The sequence below is a fragment of the Argiope bruennichi genome, chromosome 4 (genome assembly GCF_947563725.1).
Source record: "Argiope bruennichi chromosome 4, qqArgBrue1.1, whole genome shotgun sequence".
In the NCBI taxonomy this organism is placed as follows: domain Eukaryota; kingdom Metazoa; phylum Arthropoda; class Arachnida; order Araneae; family Araneidae; genus Argiope; species Argiope bruennichi.
Window position 1 is genome coordinate 55,290,263 of NC_079154.1, and position 22,436 is coordinate 55,312,698.

General features: G+C 28.9%; 1 long non-coding RNA gene across 3 annotated transcripts in view; it reads left to right on the forward strand.

Annotated features, from left to right (window-relative positions):
* The first annotated feature begins 1,507 nt into the window (after positions 1-1,507).
* The window catches only part of LOC129966981 (uncharacterized), a 53,456-nt gene continuing 32,527 nt past the window's right edge, over positions 1,508-22,436 (forward strand). For 2 of the 3 annotated variants that reach the window (XR_008784335.1, XR_008784333.1), the window contains exons 1-2: positions 1,508-1,637; positions 20,689-20,804. This is a non-coding gene — a long non-coding RNA (uncharacterized LOC129966981). Of the gene's footprint in view, positions 1,643-20,688; positions 20,805-22,436 lie in introns of all 3 variants that reach the window. The other variant, XR_008784334.1, reaches the window with a different exon arrangement.

Sequence of the window (22,436 nt, forward strand, 5' to 3'; positions counted from 1 at the left end):
TATGAAAATGAACCATAACTCCTTTTTTTTTCTTAAATGGACGAAAGAGTGTCCTTAAAAGGCTTAAGAAAACGACTAATTATAGTGAAAGTTTTATGTCGAAAGATCTTTTAAAAATGTGATACCCAAAAATGAGAATAATAATATTAGAGAGATACTTAATACATCCAACAGCTGTAAGTCCTTACACTTTTAATTTATGAACTGTTTTATTAGAATTTGCACAATATTCCATTAATCAAGTAATAATAAGTGATAATATGTTAGTTATACAGCATTCTTTTCTTTCTTGTCTTAAACAATGTTTTGACAAAAATATATCAGACAACAACATATGTTCTACTAGTAGTTTAAATAAAATTTGAATGGATTTTAGAAATTAGGGAAAGGGACACAAAGTTGAAACTAAATTCATGACATTTTAAATATAAACTAAAGCTAAATGAGTGTATGAATATTTTTTCTATGATTCATTTTATAAATTTACATTACTTAAATATTGCAATAAACAGTAAAGAAAGTGTTTATTCTAATTTTTACTTTCTTATGTTGCGATAAGTAAATTTTTTATTCAGAATTAAAAAAAATAAAGAAATTTTCTCCTCTCTTCCCATTTTTTACCATATCATTCTCTAATTTTGTTAGGATTGGAAAACAAAGAGGAAAAAGATGGAGAAAACTTTTCATCAATTTTACACAAGCTCAAAGTTAAAAAGCAGTCAAAATTAGAGGTTTTAATCCTTATAAATCGTTATTAAACATTTTCAGGAATTTTTTTTTGATATGATGCAATGATAATGTATTTAATTTTAATTTTCTTTCTACCTTCAATTTTAAGAGAAGTTTCCACTCCGAAATCCACATGCCTGCGTCTGCAACATATTACTTCAAAATCCAATCAGAATTCTTTTAGTTATCCCCTTTGTTCCAAATTGTATTGGTGTTCCAAATCCAATCAGAATTCTTTTAGTTATCCCTTTTTCATGTGAAAGAATTGACCATCTGCTTAATAGAAACCTTTTCCAACTTGTAGTTGCAGAATATTCACATTTCTAATATTGAATATCATTTTGTATTGCAAAGTATTTCATTTTTCCTTCGATCTTACCTTTCAATCTAAATATTTAAAAAAAAAATAACTTTAAACATTTATAAATCTTAATTTATTTATATATGCTGCATTAATCTTTTTATTTGAAAAGTTTAAAATTCTAAAAACTTTCTGGATTTATCGCTGTCTCTATTATCTAAAGATAAAACCATAAATGGGAACAAACTGAATATATGTATTGCATAGATTTTGAATATAAAAGCTTTTGAAGTCAATGGCCACTGTTATTGAACTTCTGTAATGAAAAATATATTTTTTTCGGAATCTGAATTTTCTTGGCTTAACGCAATAGAGCAGATTTCACGAAGCACGTGTAACACTACAGGGAATTGCGAAGAATTGCGGTTTCCAATAAGAAGACAAGAAGACAGTTTTTGCTTAGTCAGTTTTCTTTCCTATTCTTTTGTCCTCTTTTCTATTCATAGGCCAAAATGGATTCTGTACTGAAAATCTATCCCAGGCAAAGAAATTTTCTAGGAAAAGTTGGAAAAATTCAATTTTTCGCTTCAGATTGAAATCGAATAAGGTTTGGTATGTTCTATGTAATGGGACTTTTTTTCTTCTCAGTATTAATTTTGTTTGTTCATTTTCTGTTTCTGGTGCTTTTAGTTTAAAATGTTTATTTTTGATATTTCAGATGATGTTTAATTTTTAGTGGTGTGGAAAAACGCATAAATCTTCAAAAAAGTATTCAAAAATTACTCTGAATATATAAAAGCTTAATTGAAAAATTCCAATCAACTTGGAAGCATGTCCTTTTAAAAAAATATGCAAACTGCATTTGCATAAGGGAGAATCTAAATATTTATATCGCATTTTTCTCAAATTTCCTAATTGTAACCTCCAATTTTACCGCTTTTAATTAATTTTACCTAATGTGAAATACCCAAATATAAAACTTTCGCTAAATTAGATAGCTAAAATCATACAAGAAGAAAGATTTAAGGTATATTTCAATACAAGCAAACGTAGCAAAAAGAATATTCTGTAAATGCTCGGTTATTCAAGCTGAATCATTAATATCTGTTGCTTCTGTAATGTTCTGTAAATATATAATGTTGCTTCCCAGCACATTCAGTTCGATCACGGGAAAGACCGTTTTAGGAACAGTTTTGTTGGATGCTGATCGCATGCCAAAACTGTGATCTCAGGGGCAACAAACTTGGCGACTTGGAAACGAATTTGGCGTCAAAATAGATAATACTGGATCATTCCAGAATTCCTCTGCCCGGCTCCGGAAACTATAAAATTCCGGCAATTTCAAGCCGAAATAAATCATGGAAAGAGTCAACGGCGAATAGTTAGATCAGTCTAACGAAGAGCAAGCGTTGTGCGGAACTCAAGCGATTGCTGAATTGAGCTGTGTGCCGAGTCCTCGAGTTTATTGTAGAAGCAGCATCGAGTCGTGTGAAGAGTAGACAGTCTTGTAGTAGTGAGTTGGCAACTGGATGTAGTTAAAGCGAGGAGACAGTGGAGAATTGCAGACGTTTGGAAAGACCGTAGAAAGTAGCTAGGAAGATTCCCTCCTCCTACAGAATTCTGTCTGGCCGCTTTGTGTGCTGTGGTTGTTATTACTACCGATTACTACTTGTGGGCTACTATTTGTTGTAGTGTGCTGCTGTGTTTTGTCTGTGTTCATCTCAGCTGTATATTAGTTGTCTGCGTATTCTTGCCATCGTGTTTAATAAAAGTCGTCATTTGTTACTGAGGCCTGTTTCTTCATCGATCAACAAATCGGAAAGAACCTCGGAATTTCGTAACAATATGGTAACTAAGTTCTAAAAAGTTCATACTCCTCTTAAAGATCCCATTTAAGAGTAATGAAATATAACCAAATAAGAAATTCAAATCTATGTTTTCCTTTGCATGTTTACAGGAAAGTTTAAATAAGCTTCTGGAGATATGTTGCATTAATTCGAGATAAATTCAGTAATTAATACAAAATAAAACAATTTAAAATAAAAAGTTTCTGGGACAATTGAAAAATAAAAGACAGATATGTATTTTTTAAAACCTTTCCTCTGTAAAGGAAGCAAAATTAGCGTAATGATTTGAATTTTCACCACACGATACTTTATGTTATTTGTTTCGAATTTTTATTTATTTTTTATTATCTATTTTAAATAATTTTTATCAGGAAGAAAATTAAGTTATCATGATTAATTTATGGATATGTTTTATAAAATTTAAAAAAAAAACTTGCTTAAGTTTTTAAGTTAAAAAAAAAAGATATTTAGACAATGTCTATTGACAATGCATTATTATTACAAGGATTGATTATTTTATTTTATTCATTATGTTATATTCAACTTTATATAAATTCCTACTTATGTGTTTTTTTATTACATTAAGATCTCACAAAGTATTCATAAAAATGTAATTCATTCCGATTTTTTTTTTTATAGATTCAAACATAACTTCGCTAGTAATACAAGAGTAGAATTTGTTATATGTACCGATTTTTCTCTAATCAGCTTAATAGTTATTCTTAAAAGAAAAAAAAAATATCTCAATTAAAACCAATGTTGGATGACAACTTTTATTTCCTGATTCCCATTTTAATGATCTTTAATTCCTGACAGCGAATCGTTTCAGAAGTTGAGATTCTCTTTATGGAAAGCGAAATTTATTGTTCTGAAACTTTTTATTATTGTTATGTATTTTAAAAACTAATAGAGGAAAAGGGATAAGATTTAGAACAGTGATTTTTTATGTCTTATACTTTTGATCGGTATCAAAGTTTTTGTATAACTACTGTTCAAGATTTTTTTTATTAATAAATTTGGGAATCTTATATTGTTTCATATTTCCAAAAATATATAACTTTTATCTTGTATATTAAATATTTTAATGTAAAATAAAATTTATTCCAAAATATTTATTATATTTTGAAACGTACTGAAAAATAACAAACTCCTTTTAGCATCATGAATTTCAAATTTTAACATTTTATAACTTACCAACCGTTTGTTCAAAATTACAAAATGTTACATATTCCGGAATATTTCGATCTGGAAAATTTCATTATGTATTCAAAATCGGTTATTGCGATTTGAAAAATTAAATTTGCATAAATCTGTATGTGAAGTCTACGCCTTTCATGAAAAAATATTTTATATATTTATCGGAGACATATTTCTACAGCGAATAGCATTAACATGCATTTGCATTTTTACTGTATGATTATTAGTTTTGGAATAACACGTAGCATTTGGAATTATTTTTTCGAATAAATTTAAATATTTGTATATTAAATATAATTTTATTACATTAATATACAAATATAAGTTACTATACTACACTGTATGTAAAGCTTTAAAGTTATAATTCTTACAAAAACATTGTTTTAAAAACTAAACATATATTACATATATAACATATAAATTAACATATAATTTAAACAATATTATAAAAGCTAAACATATTAAAACATTAAATTATAATGTATTGATGAAAAAAAGAACTTTTTTATATGAATTTCTTATTTGCGTTTGTTTTGTTAAATGTTGTACATTGAAAGGCTTGTTAAGCTTTTCATTACTTTATTTTAATATGTAACTAATATTATTGCATTACTACATTAAATAATTTAAGCGTTTTTATATTGATAGTTAAGGAATTCTTCATAGAAATTCAAGATTCTGATAAAAAATAGTTGAACATTTTCTTGCCAAATTTTTTAAAATTACTAGTTTTTTTCCTGCTGTTTATAAGCTTTTAATTAAATAGATAGACCAACCATCTACTCCTTAAGTATTTCTTTCCTAGCATGATTTAATCCTATTGTTATAATAAAATGTGAGCTATCAATATCATTAATCTCTTAACATCAAAACTAAGGAGTTAAGGATAACATTATAATAATTCACCACCGCCGTCTGTAATGCTGGATGGAGTAATAAACCTCCTCCGCCATTTGATTTTGGTCATTATCATAGTGCAAATTCCAGCTTTTGTTTTGGCATCAAGAGAATCAGTTAGATTTTATTAGTGCGCAAATTAATTGATTTATCTATATACGAACAAAAACTAAATATGAATAAAAATAAATAAGGGGATCTCAAACTTTCCATGTTATTTTCACCTTTATTGCTAAATTTTAGCAAAGTTCAATGAGCTGGGGACTGCAATTTTTATAGTTATACATTTCTGTTGATTTATTAGATTCTCCTCTTTTATAATAACAGTGTGAGCAAGGTTAATTAGAAGCTATTGCTAATATTTTCTTACAGCACGTTTTTTAAACTTTGTATTTGGCATTGCATCTTTTTCTGCTAGTGAAATGTTATTTTTCAATCCTTTCGTTATTGGTTTCGATTTGGGTGTTTATGAACATAATTCATAGGAAAGATCTCACGGCAAGGAAACATTGATTAGAAAGCGAAATAATTGTGCGATGAAGGGCGAGACTAAGTCAGATGACATTTATTCAGAACTGAGATATTGTTAAAAACATTACAGCTTGTCTAGACGAGCATGTCTTCTAGTTGATAGAATGAAAACTTCAATAGTATCGGTATTATTCTTTTTTTGACTCAGCCGATTTTTTTTCATTCGATGACCTAAAAACTTTTTACTATCGATTTCGCCTCTATGCTATTGATTGTCTAAGAATGTTTAAAAAAATACTTATCCATCAACGTGTTCAGTATGTTCCCTTTTTTATTAGATGTAAAGGCTTATCGGACATATTCTTGAATAAATTTAGAAGCTAAGTTTTAAAATATAAAAAATAAGCCATCAAAGTATTTGAGTATTATTTAATATTCAGAGAAGTTAATATATTTCAGGTAACACTTATTTGGATATAATGGGCACAAAAGATTTTAATATAAATTGCAAACGATTTTTAAAAATCTGATAAAATTCGAGAACTAATAAAACATTTTCAAAATACGTAATAAATATTTCCCAGCAAAATTTATATCTATGTAAATAGAAATGATAATTGCAAGCATCAAAAGAGTCGTTCTTACTGTCAAGAACAATTTGTGCCATATATTTCTCATTGTAATCTATCTTTTTTTTTTATTAGTAATAAGTCAATCCTTGTGCACCACAAAGTACAGCACAAGGCTTACAGAGGTAAGTTGAAACAACTACATACATAGAAAAAAAATATGTACATATAAAAATAAGGATAAAAACAACAGGAAAAATAAACAACAAAACTAATTAAAAATTGTAGCAGCAAAGGCAATAAATTTACAGAATGAGAAAAAAGCCATTTTGTGGTCGACCAAAACATGAAGCGGAGGTGGAAACTTAATATTACAGGCATCTAGATCCACAATAAAATCTCTTCTCCCTTCAGTAAGTTTGGTGCAATCAAAAATCAAGTGTTCGACATTTTGAACTCCACCCACGCTGCGAGAGCACAGATCAGTGTTCGATAATCCAAATTTCTTGAGATAGTAATTGAAATTACCGTGTCCAGTAAGAAATTTTGTTAAGTGTAAATCACTGAAAAAATGCTTGTTATTCAACCTTTGAGAAATTGTGGGGAAAAATAATTTGGTTAAAGAGGCAGTTGACGAATTTTGGTACAGCTCGTTCCATAAGAGAATGGTCTTTTTGTGATTCTCATTACGAATGTGAGATTTGGGAAGGCTCATAGGATCAATGATGTTTAGTTTTGTAGCTTGCTTTGCAAGCCAATCAGCTCTTTCATTCCCTAAAATGCCAGAATGACCTCGGACATGAGAAAAACAGACGCTAATTCCTCTTGCTTTAAGCTCGTAAAGAGTGATGTGAAAATTCACTACAATTTTGTTGCAGGAAGAAACATTACTAAGCAAAAATAAGGATGAGAGAGAATCAGTACAAATAAGGAACCTGGATGACAGAGTACAGTGGTTTACGATCCATTTGAGCGAGTTCTGAGGCACAGCAATTCTGCTTGGAACACACTACACTCATCGGGAATTCTAAACATAAAGTGTTCCATTTCAACTGCGTCTTGAAACACAACAAAAGCAAGTCCAACACGGTGGTTGAGTTTACTGCCATCAGTAAAACACACTACAGGAAAATTGCTAAGAACATTGTCCTTATAATCGATAATTTCGATAGGAACACGTTCAGCAGGATGGGGAAGATTGGAAAAAGACACTTTGGAATCTTGTGTAATTTTTATAACGTTATCTTTGAAATCTTTATTTTGAAGGACGAAAAGGTCAATTGGGGGAAACCCCGCAATGACAAAGCAGGCTTCGTAGCTTACAGTTCTGTAGCCACGTATAACTCTAAGTAAGATTCTTCTTTGAATTCTACGAGTAATCTATCTTTATATCAAAATTATATAATCTAATTATAATAATTTGATGCATTATTTTACTTAGGTTTTATTTAAAAGCATTAATTTAAATCACCTTAGAAAAAAAAACTTCCTTTAAAAATAAAATAATGATTTTTCAAAAAAAAATAAAAAATAATGAAAATATTTATTACGTGGGGGAAATTATAAATATTCATCATATTAATGCTGAATAATATATATAGCATCGCTATTAATGAGAATATTTTCATATCTTTTATTAATAAAAATTAATTTATTATTTGGTAAACCCTTACAAAAACCTATCTTTATCTTTTGTGAATAAAATTTAAAATATTTATGGCAGAAAAAATTCTTAGTTCATAACAAGGATTGCACATATCATATAATTAATTAGCTATTAATGACTATGCGATGCAAATGCAAGCTTTAACAAAGTAAAAAAAAACATTTATTATTAGCTTTCGATGTATTGCCAACACATAAATAAATGCCCTTTTTAATGTAAAAAATTCTTTTAGATATTTTACAAAATCTTCTTATTTTATTAAGAGTCTATATAAAATGGTGAAGGTAAAATAAAATAATATTTTCAACAATGGAATTATTCGTTCATTAAAACCTTCTTTGCGTTTCAAAATATTGAGGAAATATTTTTATGAAAATCTATCTATTCAGTAATGTGGACTTTAATAGCGCATATTGCAATGACTTTATACTTTAATTTACATAAATTCCATTTTTTTGAATAAATAAAAAACTCCTTTTAAAAAGACGTAGGTCTTTTCTTTGATGTTTCTTCATTTATTTATTTTTAAACTAAAATGAGTAAATAAATAACAAAAAAGAATCTAAAAAATTCTAAAATAAAAACCATCAGCATGGAAGGAAAGAAAAAAAAACATTACACAAATGCTTTTAATGTCATTTCTCTAGAGCTAAAATCAAAGAACTTTTCTCCTTTTCTACTACATGTTTGCCATTTCCAGAAGAAGGAACATTTCTTTGAAATTTACATTTAAATATCGTTTGTCACTTGTAGATGGATTTTTAAAACAAAATAGCAGAATCGTCAGCAGCAAGCAAGGTGAAATTCCACTATCTATTGTCAGATGTAATTCCGAAACTTCTGCGTTAGACATTAAGCTGAGATTTTATGTAGAATTTGTCAGAAGCAGATGGTTTTGTCTGAGACATTTTCGGGAATGTTGACGTTTGTTCCTTCACAAATACCGATTTTTGCATGAGTTAACACTTTCAGAATTTAATATCAGAAGACTGTAAGCGTCTTTTGAAAGTTCAGACACGTGCCTGTTTATTAACTTTATGCTTGAGTTTACTTTGAAGAAAGAATTCACATTTATGTTAGAAAGTTTCAAATGTGTCTTACCGTAGTTATGTAGGTATCTAGATCGCAAATTTTAGAATTTTTAAAATTAATTTAAAAGATTTTCTTATTTTATTTTCACATATTTTTATTATTTTCTTAACTTTAATTTTTTTTTAACAAGAATCATTTTTCCAAAGAAATGAGAAATCATTTTTGGACCCAGAATTTTTTCCCAGATCGCTTGAACGTGGTCTTTTACCTACATTAAATGAATCTACGATTAATACGGCTGTATGATGCAAGTTTTATAAAAATGTATATAAAATTTAGATTTACCTGGATCTACATACGATAGTGAAGTTATTCTTATTTATTGAATTCGATAATTATTTTTATTAATTAATAAAAGAAATTAATTAAAACAGCATTTTTTATGTAGTGATTGTTTGTTACATTATAATTAGAGTTTATTTCTTTAAAATCTTTAGTTATGCTATTATTAGCATAAATTTCAAGCAAGAATCTAAGAATCTAAGATTCTTTAGAATTGACCCTGTACAACAATATTGACAAAATTCTGTTCAAATGGAAAATCTTTGTATTGAAATATCAAGTCTTGTATATCGATAAAATTATAGTATTCTGGTAGATTTATAATGAATATTATAGCACGAACTAAATAAAACCACATTATTAATATATATTACTAAAAACGAGTTTTTTAATAATTGGCTTTGGAAAAGTAGTTGTTCTAATAATTTAGAATGTCATACAATTCATGGATATTTTGCTAAAATAAAATAAATTTATTCATATTCATTTATTCATTAAGTGTTATTTTCTATTTAATTATTTAAATTTGTATGAAAACTTGCATTTGTAATGAAACCATGTAAATATTTAAAAAGCAAATTCACAAAATATTAATCTACCAATAAAATTATCTTTTCAAATGAAAACTGTTGACAAGAGACAAAAAAAATCATCCTTCAGTCATTGTGTAAGGCAGTCTAATGAATAAACGCAACAGCTGTGCTTTCTTATGAAACAACAACAACAACATAAAAGCAATAGTGGAGTAAAAGAATAATTCCTTTTTAATTTTTTAAATATATTTTTCATTATTATTATTGTTCTGACAAATCTAACTTAGACATAGAATTCTCTACTTAATACTACACTTTATTATGAAGTTAACAAAAGTATTAATGAAAATCAATAAAAGCATCTGGTCTACATATAAATGCAGAAGGCACATGCATATATATATTTTTTTATAAAAACTGATTAAAACATAATAATTTTTTTTGGGCTAAAAGTTTGAAATTATACGGAGAAGATTATTATCTATTACCTTTTTATCCAATCTCCATTATTTTTCCACTTTTTTGTTTAGAAATAAGGGGCTGAGGAACTAAGTACAAAAGGATAAAGTACTCGGAAAATAATTGTAACAGTATTAAATTATTAAAAGAGTTAAAGTTATTCATAAATTGGTTTTAGTCATATGCCATAATGAAAAACCAGAAAAAGACTCCCGCAGACGATATTTTTGATTGACTGCTTTGCTCATTGCCAATCAAATAAAGTAAATTTGAGCCATTATTAATATGTTAAAAATAGTAAATATATATGAAGTATATTAAATAAAAGAACTATATCTGTAAAATTTAGAACTAGAAACTAAGCCCAATAACACTATAAAGCTTTTATTAATATCATTTATCAGTAAATAAAAAAAATTATTCACAAATTCAATGTTTAAAAAATTTTCTTCTATAAATTTAATTAAATCTAGTAGTTCCGTTACATTAAATGTGAATCATTCAGCTTTAAAAATTGTATTAAGTCCTTATTTCAACCATCTGATAAAAGAAAAGGCAAGAAAAACTACTTTCAAGGTTTTATAGTTTTTAACATAATTCGTTGAGGATTGAGAAAAAATAAAATGATAAGAAAAAAAGCTTTAAATTACATTCTTAGTATTTGCTGGCTACCCAAGAAACTAAATAAAAATTCAATTGAACATTTTTATGAACGTTAGTTCTTGCTTTAAAGAAATTTTTTTAGATAAGCGACTCGTGTCTGAAATTTTACAAAAACGCCTACGAACTTCTATTATTAAATTCTTGAAGGCGTTAACTCATGCAAAAATCGACATTTTCGGAGAGAAAAATGCTGACACCACAGAAAATCTTCCAGACAAAATCATCCGTTTCCAATAAATTCCACACAAAATCTCATTTTATGTAGAATCTCTCTTTTTCTTTAATGTGTAATCTGTTTTAGAATTATTTCTTACAGTATTCTTCTATATATTGAAGAAGGTTATGGCATTGTTAAAAATCTACTTACGAATGAAAAATGGTATATAAATGTAAATTACAACGACAAATACTTTTCATGAAGATAACGAAGAAAAAGAATTTTGCATTTAACAATAGAGAATTTATATTAAGGGATTTTCATGAGATTTTTGCAGTTTAGTTGATTTTGACAGAAATATTTTTGGATTAAAGTTCAGATTCTTTTACTACTGTATTCATTCTTTTAAATGAAGAAATATCATAATGTCAAAAACATTCAATTTTCTTAGAAAGAATTTTTTTCATTCATTTAAAAAATTTAATATTTTTTAGACAGAGTATCAAGAAATATTTTAGATCGTTTCATTAGATTTTTTTTACCCAAAATTATTTTATTAAAAAGAAAATAATCGTCCTCTAAAATCATGCCTTGAAAAATAAAAGCCAAGCAAAAGAATTATAGGAAATATGAACTTCTGAACCATGTATGGTTCCAACCGGTTCTGAAAATTTAAATTGAAAATTTGTAATTATTTCAATCTACAGTTTAAAAATTTCAATAATTTTTAACAATAATGGTAATTATAATTATTATTTATTGCCATTAAAATTGTTTCCATAATTATTTAAAAATCGAATTTTAATTTAATTCATTTCTTATATTGTTTTATGAATTTAATATTGTTTCCCTACACACTCAGTTTTATCATAAGGAAGAAAAGTTTATAGAAATCTCTAATGGATACCAGGGTAGCAACTTCTGTTTTTGGCGATAAAAATGAATGCTCTCGAATGCTTTGGAGTGATTTCTCTCTTAGGATTTCTCTCTTAGTCATTTCTCTCTTTCTCTCTTAAGATACGCAATCCTTCTAGATCTTCCGATGTCCGGATATGACATTAGTAAATTCAGTATCGCATACACGACAATTAGTGCATGAATTGTCTTATTGGAATGTTTATCGCACAGCTAGCTCTGCAGTTGTCTTATTCTGATAGTTATAACTATCGTGGTTTAAGTCTTGCTATAGAATTCATTAAGGATAAGCTTTAGGCGCGAGTTACAGAAGGTGCGATTAATTTTGGAATTGCACAATTCAAATGAAAGAGATCAGTACATATTGTCTCACATTAGAGTTGCTTATTGGAGAATGATATTGCTACACACACGAATGAATTTAGTGTAATTTAGGTACGAATAGGTCATTATTCGTTAATGAATACTTTTGAAATATCAGTTAAAATAATAATTAAAGGAAAACTGTATGCTCTGTACCCAATTTAGTTTATTGATTGATATGCTAGTTCACTATTTCACAAAATAAATAATATAGTAATAAATTTATAACAACTCATTAACTTACATTTAAGCCATTTGTTTTTACTGAATAGTTAAAAATGTATAAAAAAGAGTTTCGGTTTTCTAAACAGTAAAAGCGATTTAACTGAGAAAACTTTTATTTTCAATGATGTATAAAAATTTACTAAAGAATAATCGACATTTTTAAGGATGAAACTTCTACTTTATTTACGTCTAATTTTTCTATGATTTCACGAAAATAATCCTAATAAATTTTTTTTCAATACGTTATTCGTCACTGTCGATTTATTCTCTAAAGCAGACTGAAATATCCAATAAAGAACTTGATGTTTATACAAATGTCAACTGATTTCTTCATTACCTTATAAACTCTATATACAGAGAGAAAAACAAATTAATATTCAAAATTAAATTTCATTTTGTAATAAATTCTGATTCTATGCCAATTTAAACTTGAACGAAAAATTCGTTTCTTGACCTTTATGAAAGAGAAAGGGCAGCTGATTTTCAACAAAAAGACTTTTTTTTGCATTTGAAACAGAAAGCAAACGAAAAAAAAATACCTGCTTTTGGAAAAGCCTCAAGCGATTTTCTCGTCTTTCTGTTGCTTACTGCAATTCCCTGCTGCATTACACTGTTGTCGTGAAATCCGTAGAAATTCCGTCACATTAAATCAAAAATCCTTCCACCTGTTTTTCATTTTAAAAAATCAATTCCACCGTGCATTGAGCTTTTCTTTTATCTCATAAATTTTTTCAGTTTATTTATTTTTCCCTTAAGCTTCACAAAAGAGAAAATTATAAAAAAAGTTCATATTATTTCTAATCTCATAATAAAGAGAGTATCCCCTCCGTAGCTTACTGTATACTTAAAAAATGCAACATTGCATTTTCAGTTCTCTTGCATAGCTTGAAGATTACACGAAGTATAGGGACGGAGGCAGCAAAGCTTTGAAGGTCACAGCAAAATACACAACCCTTCAACCACAAGAGTTATTGAATATCTAGGAAGTATGAAGTATTTTGTGTTTAGTAATATAAAGGAAAGACGAATGTGCATTTTAGGAGCTTCCTTTGTTGAGAAATTTAATTAAATAAAGATCTTTAATTTCGTTTACAAGTTTGCAATCAAGTTTCATTTACTAAATTAAATATATATTCTTGCATCATTTCATTCACATATACTCGAATATACAGATAAGTGACGGTCGATAGATAGGGTTCCAAACTTCTGCATATCTGCAATTCCAATGATAAAACTTTCTATCAAATTTCACCCTCTAACTTTTCAAGATTTTTTAATTAATTTGTTCTCATTCAAATGAACAGACAAATTTCCTTTCATTGGATTTTGGCCAAAATTTTGATAGAAACTTATGGATTTGATGTAAAGACAAAATATCAAATTTCATCCTCCCGTGTTTATTAGTTATCATTTTCAAAAGCAGACATTATCCTAAAAAAATATGTTCTGAAATTTAGACAGTCATCAAAATCTGGAAGCCAAACTTTTCGATGGTTGCAATATTTTTTAAGAATAATATCTGTCTTTGCAGAAACAATTTTAATTTATATGAAAAGGTAAAAAAAAGTGCTTTTTTATTTGATGGACTAAAGAAAGAACTCTAGAAAGAAGTTTGTACAATTTCATCTATACTCATTTTTGGTTGCATAGACAGACATATTTGAAAGAATTTTTTTATATTAATAAGGAAATTTCTATGGAAATATTAAAATTTCCAAATTCATCGAAGTATTAATTTGAGATCTTTTTACGATTATAATATATGAGAAAATAAAAAAAAATAACTTCGATACCTTTTTTGACATTTATTTCAATTTTTTTGAAATAATATACATTTGTAAAATATTGTATAAAATTGCAGGCAATTATTCTGAATTTAAATATAAAATCCTTAGAGTTTACTTGTACTTTTTTTTAACTTTATTAGTTATAAAAATACTAAAATTTCCTTTAGAATTTTCTGAAAATTTACTTTGCATAAAGTACAATATATGATTCATTGCAATATTATTAAAATTGATATAAAACAAAAGATATTAGATTTGGAATTTGTATAGGGATTTTGAAATAGAATATTTATTTCGATTTTAATGAAATAACTTTTTTATATAGTTTAATGAATTTTATTTGCTTCAAAAAATTCCCTTCATTTCATTTCTAGTATTTATCTTATCACACACAAAAAAAGAATTACAGATAAAAATCTCTAAAAACTTTTTAAACATTTCGGTTCAAACATATTTAGATAAAGCAAACATAAAAAGTCAAGAGTAAATAGAAAAAAAAGTTCTTACCCATTTCTTTGACATCTTGTGTTTTCAATAAAACATAAAAACAGATTCTTGTGATCATTTCCAAGTTTCTTGCTAAATTAAATATTTACATTTCTTTTAATTGAAATGATAAAACTACAACTCATCGAATTTTTCTAATAGTCGTTTGCTTTTCATTCTTTGACAAAAGAAATAAAAAAAGCTCCTCGAAAGTTTTAAAGAAAAACATGTCAAAAATTAAATATTCCAAAATGAAAAGAAGTATTAGAGACTCTTCTAACTTATTAAACTTTCTTAGATCTTTCGAAAAAAATTTAATGTTCATGGGTTTCATTTTTATTTTGTCTTTGAATATTCGACTCGGATGATTTTTACTTAATAAAGAACTAGTACTTGAATATAAGAAAGCATTGAAAAATTGAAAACAGTTTTACAAATGGGTCCTAAAAATATAAATTAATTTCTTTTGTTTATTACATTGAAGATAAAATTGAAATGAAATTAATCTGAAAGGATATTTATTTCCTAAAATAGAAATATCTTTAAAAGGGAAAAAAACCCAAATAATATAAAAACTGTTTTTAAACGTCTAAAAAATGAAAACAAAATATGAACTTGAATAAGATTGGGTTTTTGTGTACATTTGAGCAATAATTCTATTGCAATATCATGCGAATTACATGCAAACCTTTTTTTATTTCATTGATTTCATTTTTTGTAGCATGGTGAAGTGAAAAGAGTCTTGATAAAATTATTCCTCTTTCAGTTATTTGGGTTAATTACTTTTTCTTAAATTGCCAGGGCATTTCTTACAAGAGATCCACAAAGTTACTCTTTTGTAAACGACAGCATTTTCAGTCTCTTGTAAACGAAATATACATGGAAGATAATGTTGCAGTCTCTACCATTAATAATAGAGAATCCATACCTTTTGGCTTTCTATGTCCATGACTGTTGACTTAGAATTACTAAATTTGGCATAAATATATTTTATATGGTATGAATGTGCATTTAATTTTTTTGTGTAATTTTCACTAGAATTTTTAATTAATTTGAAATTAAGCGGGATTTTTGTGTTTTCAGCATTAATGTCAGAAAATATTATAGCTCAAATTCTATTTTAAGAATAAAATAAATTCGTTTTTAAAGATATGAAATCAGTTCCTATGCAATTGTTTTCTAAATTTTGACAAATTTGCTTTTTTTCAATTTTAGATATATTTTTATTTTTTCAATAAATTTGAATTTTTCGAAAGCCGGATAGCCCGGAGTTCTATGAGCTCATTTTTTTGCCCATTAATACCAGAAGGCATTTCGAGAATTTGTCAGTAATATGGATGTATTATGTTAAAGACAGTGTTCGGCCATAACAAACAAGGAGAAAAAGAATACCAGAAGGCAAAATTTTTTATACCAAAACTCCCTGCTATAATACGTATTTTCCCATTTCTTATTGAGTATTAAGTCATCCATTTATCTCTAGTCATGTAAAATATGAACGCGTCTGCGACCTGGTGAATCATAGAAGTAGTTGCCGGTAACGTGTCGAATTAAAATAAAAGGCTCTGTACTGGTTGCTTATATACTGCACTGCAAGTTTCAAGAATTCATAAGATAAAAAGTAAGTTAAAGGATATAAACCGTTCACATTTTAACATAAATTCTGTATGGTCTGAGTTAAATGCTGGAAACATAAACAAAACTTTAGCGTAAATCGTAGGCCTAATTCTTTAGAAAATTGAATCTAACTGATTTCATTTTTCACTGATGAATGATTGCACAGATATGAAGAGGTAACCCTAAGATATCAGTCAAAAAATTACAATTCTAGTTTTTGAAAAAGTCTTTAATAGGTGACTGCTTCTGCATTTTAGCCCGCTTCTAATGTCTTGGCAATGCTGCTAATGCAGCGCCTTGCCTTCCTCATTTAATGACGAAAAAAGAAAACTAAGCCGGATAGTTGCGAACCGGATACTCGGGAGTGTACTGTACTTATTATAGTAAAAAACAAACAAACATTATTTGGAATAAAATTTAAAAAAAGGGGGCGAAAAAAACTAGAAGTTAGATATGTGAATCACTGGGATAATTTGTAGCATATAGAATCATTGTTTAAAATTTTTCTCTAAATTCCCAAATGCAGTTCTTTAAAGAATAAATTATCGAAAACCGCGTCGTTTAAAACTCTCCGAATGTTCGTTAAAGTAAAGTTATTCGACGTAAAATATGGGGGTAAGAATATTCAAGGCAATTACGACAAACCGATCCACCGACTCATTCTCCCGTGTCGAAAACGACGCAATTTTCCGAATGCCGCATGCAAATTTTCGTCCTGCACAGCAGCGTTCTTTCATTAAGAGATTAATCCCCGGAATATAAAGAACAAAATTTCCATCTAAAGTATATCTCTTGATTCCTGTTTCCCACATAGAAGGAGGGAGGGGGAAAGGCGAGACATTTCTGTCTGTAAATCTTTTGGGAATTTTTCCAATGAAGGGCGATAAATCATGTGGATCGTCCCGAATGGGACAATGTGGCAAGTGAGAGGTTCTATTGGCGACAAATGAATAACCTTCCTTGCTCTTTCGGAAGCCCCCAAATTAATTATTCTTTAGCGTTATTTTGTGAAAAGAGCAGCTCATTCGGATGTTCTTTATTTCTTTAATCAGGGGAACAGAAGTTGGAACATTTATGTGGCCAATTGTTCTGGATTGTTGAGTTTAAGGAGTGATATTGCCATTTTGGTAAGATAAAGTATAGGGACGATGTGTTCTCTTAGGTCTTACAAGCCGCCTTTGACGATCCGTTGTTTGGTTTTATTCAAGATCAATAAAATGTCTTATGCATAATTTAATACTCATGATTCCCTCAACAAAATATTTTAAATATTATATTGTCACTGATGTAAAACACGCTTTATTTTAATACTCTAACATTTTCAGTTTCTATTTGGCACATAATCCATCTTAAGAGAGACAATGCCCTTAACATCATAGTACTATTAAATACCTAATTATGTGGGCCCATCTGTCTCCTAACTTTCGCGGTATTGTAATTTCTATATATATATTATTCATCATGTAAATTAATATTAAAAGAATTTTCTTGTCTATTTTTCAACAATGGAAAAAATTCGCATCATTAAGTTGTTTTCAATTTCATTCAGCATTGGAATATATTGTTGGAACTTCAGTAAAAAAAATCTTCGTATGGAGAATTTATTTTCCGTAACGATATTTAATTTCAAAATTTAATTACTACAACTATATTAAAAACTTCATTCAGCATAAAACTTCATAAACTTCATTCAGCTTCTGAAAAGTAAACATTTTAATGTTTACTTTTCAGAGAATTTTTATTACAAGCATTAAGATATAATAATAAAAGTTGTTTCTTAAAATTTTGACTGGATGTCTTTTCATTTACATGCCGTTTCACACTAGTCCCTTAACCGATATATAAGGGTGCTTTACCATATATACACTCATGTCAATAAATTAAGGATAATTCAGAGTCACGCGGAAATCGAACTCTAAAATATCACCCCTAAAATGACTACACACATCTTCAAAAATCATATGCAAATTGCAGGAAGCTACCAGATGACATCGACAGTACGTCACAATGACGAGAGTGTAAGAGAAGAAAGAAGAAAAATTGTTCGCAAGCGCTTTATAAGCCTTTCAGTGCAACAATCGCATAGTTATGGCACAAAGGAAGCATTTGAATGATTTTTTTACGTGGTAGAATTATCAGCCGTCTGGAATGTGGGCGTACCCAGCTGGAAGTATCCGAGGAACTTGGAATCGTCCAAAATGTCATCTTTAGGCTTTGGCAACGATTCCAAGATGATAGTAATGTGAGTAGACGTTGCAGCACAGGTCACCCCTCAGTTGTCGTCATCGAATGAGGACCGGTATTTGGCTGTTACTGCCAAAAGAAACAGACAGAGCACAGTATCAGACCTGTCTTGTCAGCTCTCTTCAGCCACTGGTACGACAGTTTCAAGGCAGACCGTGTACAGAGGCTTAGGACAGATTGGTCTACATACTCGTAGGACTGTCAGATGTGTTCCACTTACTGCACCTCTCTGTCGCCTGTGGTTAGCCTGGAGTAGAGAGCATGAATTTTGGACAACGCATCAGTGGGCTTGTGTGATATTTTCCTACGAGGTTTAGCTTGCAGTATGATTCTCGTCGGACATTCATATGGAGAGCGCCAGGTACTCGTTACCACCAAAAGAACATCATTGAACGAGACCATTATGGTGGTGCAGGATGGCTCGTTTGGGGAGGCATTATTCTGGGTTCCAGAACTGACCTACATGTTCATATAGAGAGCTACATGACAGGCCAAATCTGTCGGGACGTCATTCTGGAGCAACATGTACGTTTGTTTCGGGGCGCCATGGGCGCAGAATTCGTGTTTATGGATGACAACGACCGTCCTCACCATTCAAACATCGTAAACGAATGCCTTCGATCTGAGGATATCACCCGTATGGACTGGCCAGCATTCTCACTGGACTTGAATCCAGTAGAGAATGTGTGGGACATACTTGACAGACGAGTTACAACCCGTCAATCACTTCCTACATGTCTACCGGAACTTCGGAGAGCATTGCTTGATGAGTGGTGTAATATTCCCCAAAATCAGATCGATAATTCGATACTCAACATGCTTAGGCGTTGTACGGACTGTATTGCATCGTCTGAGAGACATACTATGTATTAACCATCATACCAACCATGTAATATTGGTCTTTGTAAATAGTTTTTTTTAATAGTAATTTGCTCCAGGGAGCAAAAAATCGCAATTTTTATTAATGATATCAAACATATAGCATCTTTTTTGCTCTTTACCTTTTGTTTAATAAATAGGCTTTACAAATAAGTCACATTTGTTTTGCTTCTGACTCTTTCTTTTCCTGAACTTGCATTATCCTTAATTTATGGACATGAGTGTTTTTAGCGTAATATCAGTATTCATCTAAATGTGAGAAAGTCAAAAGGAAGAAAAAAATAAATTCATATTGTTTAAAATATCATCGATATTTTATTCTAGCATATCAAAATATTGCTAGAATACTGTATATACAGCTCGGGCATATTAATATATCCAATATATTCTGCTGCAGAGATGACATTTTAAAACTAGAAGAATGCATTAATTCATTTTCCCATTTTTTTAAAATCACTGATTGGTGAAATGCGAGTACAATAAAGACATTTTAAACCTATGAAATTATCGGTGTCTATTAAAAGCAGATAATTTTATTTTCAGGCGGAAACTATTGTTAAAGAGATAAGAGATTTATTAAGCTTCACATGGTTATTTCGTTATAATAAAAATAATATGCATTCGGCTTTTATATAGAGCTAAATAATATTTAATTATTTCAATGCTTAAGTAAATGTTAAGTGTTAAAATATTTTTCTAATAATACTATAATAATAGAATTTTAAATTATGAAAATGTTGCAAAATAAAAGTTAATTTGTTGGATATAATTTCACGTTTCTGATTATAGAACTGCATGAGAGTAATATTTATGGTGATGGAACAATACCTAGAAAAAATATTTTTTATTTGTCCGAGTAGAAACTATACAGAGCAAAGCAGTTTTCAAATAAATTGATATCTGGATTCCAGTGTATCGTGATATTTCTTAGCCCGTAAAAAAAGAACATTTGAAATTACCAATTAACTCAAAAATGGGACGAGTTAGAAAGATAAAATATATAATATGATCTATGGATCAAATTCCTTATTTTGATTCAAATAAGTCTTGAAAAGTCTGTCTACATGTCCACTTAAATCCATGTTAATATTATTAATGATAATAATAAAAACTCTCGCCGGATGAAATTTTGTAAAGGTTTAAACATTAAACTCGTAAATTTGAGTCAAATTTTGAAATTTCATTTCTATTAAAAGACATATTTTAATTCTTAAGCATTGAAATGTAGTTTTTCATAAATATAACATGCTATAAACGTGAAATTCAATTTATAATTGTGATATCTAAACTGTTCTTTATCAAATTTTAGATTCAATTAATCGAAAAGATGAAATTTAAAAGGTATGCTGAATTATATGCGGCCAGTGAAGAAATTTAAAGAAGCACATTTTGGTAGCAAATGGACAAATTATGAAGTTTAAAAAGGTGAGTTGGTTGGAAATCTTTACAGATTTTATTACATTTTTAAGCTCGTTTGTAATATGTTAATACTTGTTGGCTGGTATGCAATCTAAAAACTGTGTGATGAAACTTATGAAAACCACTCATTTATTGAAAAGGGAAAAAAAGGTACCATGAAAAATATAAAAATTGCAGAGTTATGGACTTTCTATCTGTGATGCAATAGTTGATGCAAACCAGACGAAAAATACAAACGAATCAAACATAACATATTATCATACAAAGAGTTTTTGAACTAGGATATTAAAATTGTGTTTTGACTCAAATGCATCCGCAAAGATGCGAATTCCTTATAACTCTGAGGGAATCCTTTTAAGGATATTCTGAAAATATCCTCGATCTAATCGAATATATTTATGAATGAGTGCACGGCATTAATCGAATATAAATAATAGCATTAATTGAATATAAATAATAGAATTAACTTCAATATTTTAGAGTTAATTAACTTACTGACTGTTAAGAAATAACCGGATTTCCTTAGGCAATTATTTCAATTACTTCCAAACGTTAACTGCTGATAAAAGTGAAAATGGATTTTACATTCCTTCACTCAACAGTCTTGTAATCAATTTTATAGCGTTTGAAAGGAAATTAATTAATTAAAAAATTATCGTAATCACTTTTAAAAGGAAGCAAAATTCATATTAAAATAAAATCGCCTGATGTAAAAATAAATGTAATTTTTGGCTGACTACGATATTATAATAGCCATTCACGAAAAATAAATTTGTAAATATAAATGAATTTAATATACGGTGCCTCAAAAAGTGGGTGTTGGAAATCGACTGAGGGAATTTTGTAATTTTTGTGAATATTTTGAAAACTTATGTGGGTATTCTCACATTTTTTAAATTCACACATTTTGGAGAGTCACTTTTGCTCGCATGAAAATATTTTACTATGTTGCAATTCACTTTTTTTACATTCATGTATAAGAATTCCTGAAAAATATTAAATTTCTACATTTATTTCTTGACTTAAAGAAATGAGGTAATTTTCTTTGGTGTATAAAAGTTTTTTGAGAAATATGCAATAGTTTCCTAAGAATCGTCGAAAATTCCTAAGACTCATTTAACATTGGAAGCTGCATTTTTAAAACCCTATAACTCTCGAAATTATCATCGGAATTCCACAAAAATTCATTGAGAAATTAATTTCATGGCGACAAATTGGATGAAAGAGAGAGAGAATGAGAAAGAGAGAGAAGAGAGAGACAAGATGAGAGAGAGAGTGAGAGAGAGAGAAGAGAGAGAATAGATAGATAGATAGATAGATAGAGAGAGAAAGAGAGAATGGGAGAGAGGGAGAGAAGAGAGAGAGAGAGAGAGAGAGAGAGAATGAGAAAGAGAGAATGAGAGAGAGAGAGAGAGAGAGAGAGAGAGAGAATGAGAGAGAGAGAGAGAGAGAGAATGAGAAAGAGAGAATGAGAGAGAGAGAGAGAGAGAGAGAGAGAGAGAGAAGATAGAGAGAGAGAGAATGAGAAAGAGAGAATGAGAGAGAGAGAATGAGAGAGAGAGAGAGAGAGAGAGAGAATGAGAGAGAGAGAATGAGAGAGAGAGAGAGAGAGAGAATGAGAAAGAGAGAATGAGAGAG